Genomic DNA, 6,076 nt, shown 5'->3' with positions numbered 1-6,076 from the left:
AAAAGAATACAGTTTGTGTGTTGTTATTTCGGAGCATAAGCTAGCCATGTGGGCGGCCGGGTGTGGGGGACGCAGCCCTGCCGCCCCATACTACTACAGTTGGCGCCCAGACATGTGGACAGCCGAAACCCACTTAAAAAACCTGAGAAGACTTAAAAATAAGGGAGCGAGAGTTTAACACAGATTTTTGCTGTTTGTTGGTGGCGTGCTGTAGAGAGATTTCCTGATTCGGCAACAGTAGCAGAAAAAAAAAAAAAACGCTGTGTCATTTTAAAGCGCGACTTCCTGGGGCTGTGCCGCCATTGCGATCTCTGTCTGGCTCCTGCGGGAGACAGAGCTTTTGAATAGAGCATTTGGAGTAAAGTGCTACGATTTGTTTGATGGCAACTAGACTCGCTGTGTTCTCGGGTCTGCTCTGCTTGCTAGAGGCAAGCGGGCGCCTCATCTAAGAGAGGCTTCCTGACTCAGCTTTAGCTGCAAAAGCCTGCAGCTCATTAAGAGGTCCTGCCACGAAACACTTAAATGGTTAAAGCTGAACGCATGCTTTTCGGTTTTCAGCCGTAGCAGGAAAAAAGCTGCGCCGTTTAAAAATGCCAGCTTTCTGGGCTGTCCTGCCAGGGCAAACTCTGACTATTTGAGGCAGGAGGGCCGGCTACCAAGAGAGGACTTGAGTGTTGTCTGTTGTAGCTCACTTGCTGGCAGGGACCTTGAAATGCCATACAGTTGTTGCAGTAAACATGGCCACAGCCAGTACCTCAGCCATGAGGCTGAAAAGCTAAGGAATGGACTGGATCTAGCTGGCAAAGCCACGCCTTTAATCCTACTGACATTGCTTGGTAAATTAAAGACTCATGTGGTCAAAAAAAGAGAGATATACAGTAAAGAGAGATTCAAAGACAAAGAAAATTTTTAAATGGTTTACATTGTGTTAAAAATATATACAGACTAAAAGTTGAACTTCTTAAAGTAAAAAACAAAAAAAGGAAGAGAGTTGTTGTGTGTGGTAGCACACGCCTTTAATCCCAGTGCCTAGAAGGCAGAGACAAACAGATCTCTGTGAGTTCAAGGTGTAGTAGTGTACACCTTTAATCCCGAATGCCTGGGAGGCAGAGACAGGCGGATCTCTGAGAGTTCAAAGACAGCCTGGTCTACAGAGATATTCCAGGTCAAAGATATACGCTCAAAAAGCAAAAAGTTAACCTAGGAATGTCACAGCTTAGATTCTTAAGTGCCTACTGATTTAAAGGCGCAAATCAAAAGTGCCCTTGGATAGTAAAAAATTGCAGATTCACAATAGGACAGATTCAGACCACTAAATGAGTCACACTGTGGATGAATGTACGTAGGCTTGGGAGAGAGAAGAAAAAGAATATAGAGAATAAAGTTAATGGTTTAAAAAAGTAAAAGTAAAGTCTTTAAAGAGACAGAGTACAGTTAAGAGATTAAAAGAAATAAAGAAAAATAAGCCACGTAAAAATGGAAAATTCACAGAGAGTCTGGATTATGTACATTGTGTTTTCTTTAAAATTTTTGACTGTGAAGGAGCTAAGTACAGAGAGACATTTCATTATATGGGCTGCCAAATGGAACCAGAACGGATATCATGAGGGTATGATTTCAGAATTTGGATCTAAGGATATGATACTTTGGAAAAGAGATTCTTCTTTTGTTTTCACAGAGGATCAGACCTTGTGGATTGCATTTATTCCGATTTGGTATGATGGACCACGCCCTCCTGAAGGGTTGGTGTGAACGCCTTCAAAAAATTGCTTCGCTCAACTGCCAACTGAGATGAAACTAGCACACAGGTTGTACCATGAAAGACCTAATTAACGACGCCCCCATTCAGCAGGAAGCAGTTTGGAGAGAAATAACTGCGCCCATATTCCCAAAAAATGTTTATAAATGTTCTTTTACATTTAAAGGGGGATATGATATAGATATGAATAATTTGCATTAGTATAGATTTTGCTTTATTGATAGAGATTTAAGGTCAATTTTGTTATATGTATAAGTGTTTCTGATTTTGATTAAGGTATTGTGATTGTGTAGTTCATTTAAACACGTACTGTATAATTAAGAAATATAGGTTGTTAATGGATAATCATCGATAATAGTAAAGCTTGTAGTCATGTTAGTTAGATTTTCTAGATATATAGAGATATATTTTAGATAGACATTCTTCATGTCTTTCTAAGAATAGGACTTTTCATGACAATGAGACACTCTGCTCCTGGCAGCACCAATCTACTTCAAGAGGAAGATGGGCATCGAAGAGGATGCTTATGGAGTTTGATAGCCATTTGGGCAAGAAACTGTTCTTACCTGGACTATTGCATAAACTGGACACAGAGAACCCACAGAGAAAGGACTACTGAACTTGCCTAAGGTGAGATGATCTTTTGGGGTTCCTGATTCATTTTGAAAGAGTCTGCGAGACATTCTGCAGGACACAACAGATAGTGACTGAACTGACTTTGAATTTTCCTGCTTTATGGAAATGTCTGCTGGATACCATGGGCCTGAAGGCTGAAGATGGATGCCCCAACGGTACAAAAGAACTTTGGGTGACTGTCCAGGCAGCGAGATGTCTTTGTCATTTCTAGAGTTTGAAGTTTCTTAGTTCTTGTTTACTTAGGTAATATTATATCTTTCTGGAGTCTTTGATGGAGTTAAGAATAGTTAGTTATAGTTATAGTTTTCCGTAGTTATGATAAAGATTATTGTAACTTTTACTTGATAACTGTTATATGTAATTTTGCTATGTTAAAGCCTTTTTTTTTTGTTTAAACCGAAAAAGGGGAAATGATGGAGGAAGGTCATTGGCTAATAAAGGAACTGCCCTGGCCCATTTTATTGGTTAGGACATAGGTAGGTGGAGTAAACAGATCAGAATGCTGGGAGGAAGAGGAAGTGAGGTCAGAGACTCCACAGCTCTCTCGGGAGCAGACGCCTCAGCAGAGACGCCATGCCCTGCTCCCTGGCAGACACACGTGATGAAGCTCGGACCCAGGATGGACTAGGCTAGAATCTCCCCGGTAAGCACACCTTGGGGTGCTACACACAGATGATTAGGAATGGGCTAAATTAATATGTGAGAATTAGCCTAGAAGAGAATGGGCCAAGCAGTGATTAAAAGAATACAGTTTGTGTGTTGTTATTTCGGAGCATAAGCTAGCCATGTGGGCGGCCGGGTGTGGGGGACGCAGCCCTGCCGCCCCATACTACTACATGACACTTCACGGAGTCCAGGTAAGGGAGCCACTCCGTTTGGTTGGTGGGTCTGAAAAGGTCTCAGGCAAGCTTTCCTTGGTATAACCTTAATCCATTCATGTGTCCTCGTAGTCTCAGTTGACTCCAATAAACTTACTCCTGCTCCCAGGAATAAATCAGTCTGTGCCGTGTGGGCGGTGCTGGACGATGACGCAGATTGCAGGGCCTCTAGACCTCATCTTCCACCCTCAAAATAGAGTCCCAGCAGCTTATAAACGGAAGATCTTTCGGAAAGGAAGTCTTTTAAAAAAATCACCATTTTACACAACATGGAGTAACAATAGGGCACAGCTTAATCTCAACAATAATTACAACCCTAATTAACACCAAGGAAAGGCAACTTTCCTTGTCCTCACTTGGGTGGACCACAAGGTAGGCAGAAAGGTTGCATCCCCAAATACCACAGTAGTGCATAGCTGCAATCCCAGTATTCAGGAGACTGAGACAGGAGGATCCCTAGCTCCACACCAACCTATGCCACATTTCAAGATGTTTTCTCCTCCCAACACACACCCCTAGGATCTCACTGTATAGCACTGACTGGCCTGGAACTCACTATATAGACCAGGAAAGCCTTGAACTCATGACAAGCTGCCTGCCTCTACCTCCTAAGTGTTGGGAGTAAGGAATGTAACACTATGGACTGGTCCTTGAGAGCTTTTCTTCCTTTCTTTTGTTCTTTCTTTTTCTGTGGTGGGAGGAGAGTGTTGAGGCAGGGTCTTACTGTATTCCTCTGGCTGTCCTGAAGCTCACTATGTAGACAAGACTGTCCTCAAACTCACAGAGGCTCACCTGCCTCTGCCTTCCAAGTGCTGGGATTAAAGACATGTGCCACTTCACCTGCTGAGACCTTTTCTAAAAAAAAAAAAAAAAAAAAAACACAGGGGCCAGAAAGACAGAAAGATGGCTTATCAGGAAAAGCATTTACTACAAAGTCTGATGACCAGAACCCACATAATAGGAGAGAACCAGTTCCCACTAGTTGCCCCTTTTTTTCATACATAAACCTGGATACATACACAAGAAAAAAATTAAAATGTAAAATTAACAACAAGAAAAACAAATACTATGGAAAACCAACCCATAGTATTTGGGGAACTTAGAACGACTTTTGGCAAAGAAAGAGCAAACATGGCACAAATGAGTGCACTAGACAAGTAAAAGGCTACACGTAGGTTGATTCACCTTGGCTAAAGAGGAAAGGCAAGCAAGGCACCAGAGGGATGGATGTGATTGCAGGAGAAAATGGGGATCAGGTGTTGTGGAATATTATTTTATCTGAGCAAAGATGTGTCACATTTGTTTATGCTGCAGAATATTGCTTTAACTGTGTAAAGGTGTGTTGCTTTTGTTTATGCTGCAGAATATTGCTTTAACTGTGTAAAGGTGTGTTACTTTTGTTCATACTGAATGTGTTTAATTATGTAAATATGTGTTGCATTTGTTTCACCTTGCCGGCCTAAGGCATCTGATTGGTCTAAAAAAGAGTTGAATGGCCAATAGCCAGGCAGAGAAAGCATAGGTGGGGCTGGCAGGCAGACAGAATAAGTAAGAAGAGAAATCTAGGCTCAAGAGGGGAAGAAAAGAAGGAGGAAGAGAGAACAAAGGAGATGCCAGAGAAACAGACACAAGAAGCAGTGAAAATCAGATATACAGAAAGAAAGAAAGGTAAAAATTTCTGAGGCAAAAGGTAGAAAAAGAGAAACAGCTTAATTCAAATTAAAAAGAACTATCCAGGAAAGAGTTAAGCCAAGGCCAAGCATTCAAAACTAACAATAAGTCTCCATGTCATGATTTGGGAGCTGGTTGGTGGCCCAAAAGAAAAAGCCTGGTACAACCAGGGGCTGAAGAGATGTCTGAACATTTAGGAGCAATGGCTGTTCTTAAGGAAGACCCAGGTTCAGTTCCCAGCATCCGCATGGTGGCACACAGCTGCCTGTAACTCCAGTTCCAATGGACCCAATGCCCTTTTTTGGTCTCTGTGGTCACCAGACATGCAAGTGCAGTAAAGACACACATGAAGAGCCGGGGGGGGGGGGGGGGGGGTGGCGCACACCTTTAATCCCAGCACTCGGGAGGCAGAGGCAGGCGGATCTCTGGGAGTTCGAGGCCAGCCTGGTCTACAAGAGCTAGTTCCGGGACAGGCACCAAAAGCTACAGAGAAACCCTGTCTCGAAAAACCAAAAAAAAAAAAAAAAAAAAAAAAAGACACACATGAAGACAAAACACTCAAAAACACTCATAAACGTAAAAACTGAAAATGAAAGTGGAACTTAGGACACAGTGAAGAGCCTGGGGAGGAACAATCCTCTGTGATGTGGTAAATGCATTAGTTATGTGAGAAACGGTCCATGTGGTTTCCGGCTTCCCCACTTCTGAGACTCTCGAATGTGCCTGTTTGTCCAAACTCTAGACATTCCAGACCCTTGATTTTCTATCACACCCTTCCCGTTCATGCGGATTATGAATTAGCCAATCATATTAGTGCGAGGTGAAGCTCCCACTGGGGGCATGAGACTGTCACCACCCACATCAGAATGAGAACTACGTGAACTTCTTTTTAAAACAGCGATGGCCTCGCCAGGGTACTTTACCTTCGTTCCTGTGTTTCTTTGGGAGACAACTTTTAAAGGGTTTGAATTTGTGGGATTTTCTTTTTTTTAAGTTTATAAAATGTTTTATAGTGCAATGTCTTTTTTTTAGTGTGTGACCTTGGGAACAAACAAGAAAGAAAAAGTTGTGGCTTAACAATGATATGTTTGCTTGTCAAGGGGTCAATTGTGCTGGGTAGCTTTCTGTCAAC

Source organism: Microtus oregoni, unplaced genomic scaffold (genome assembly GCF_018167655.1).
Source record: "Microtus oregoni isolate MIOR12 unplaced genomic scaffold, Mior012 000021F_ref0000039, whole genome shotgun sequence".
Lineage (NCBI taxonomy): Eukaryota > Metazoa > Chordata > Mammalia > Rodentia > Cricetidae > Microtus > Microtus oregoni.
The sequence above is the reverse complement of the archived record's forward strand: the minus strand, read 5'-3'. Positions refer to the sequence as shown.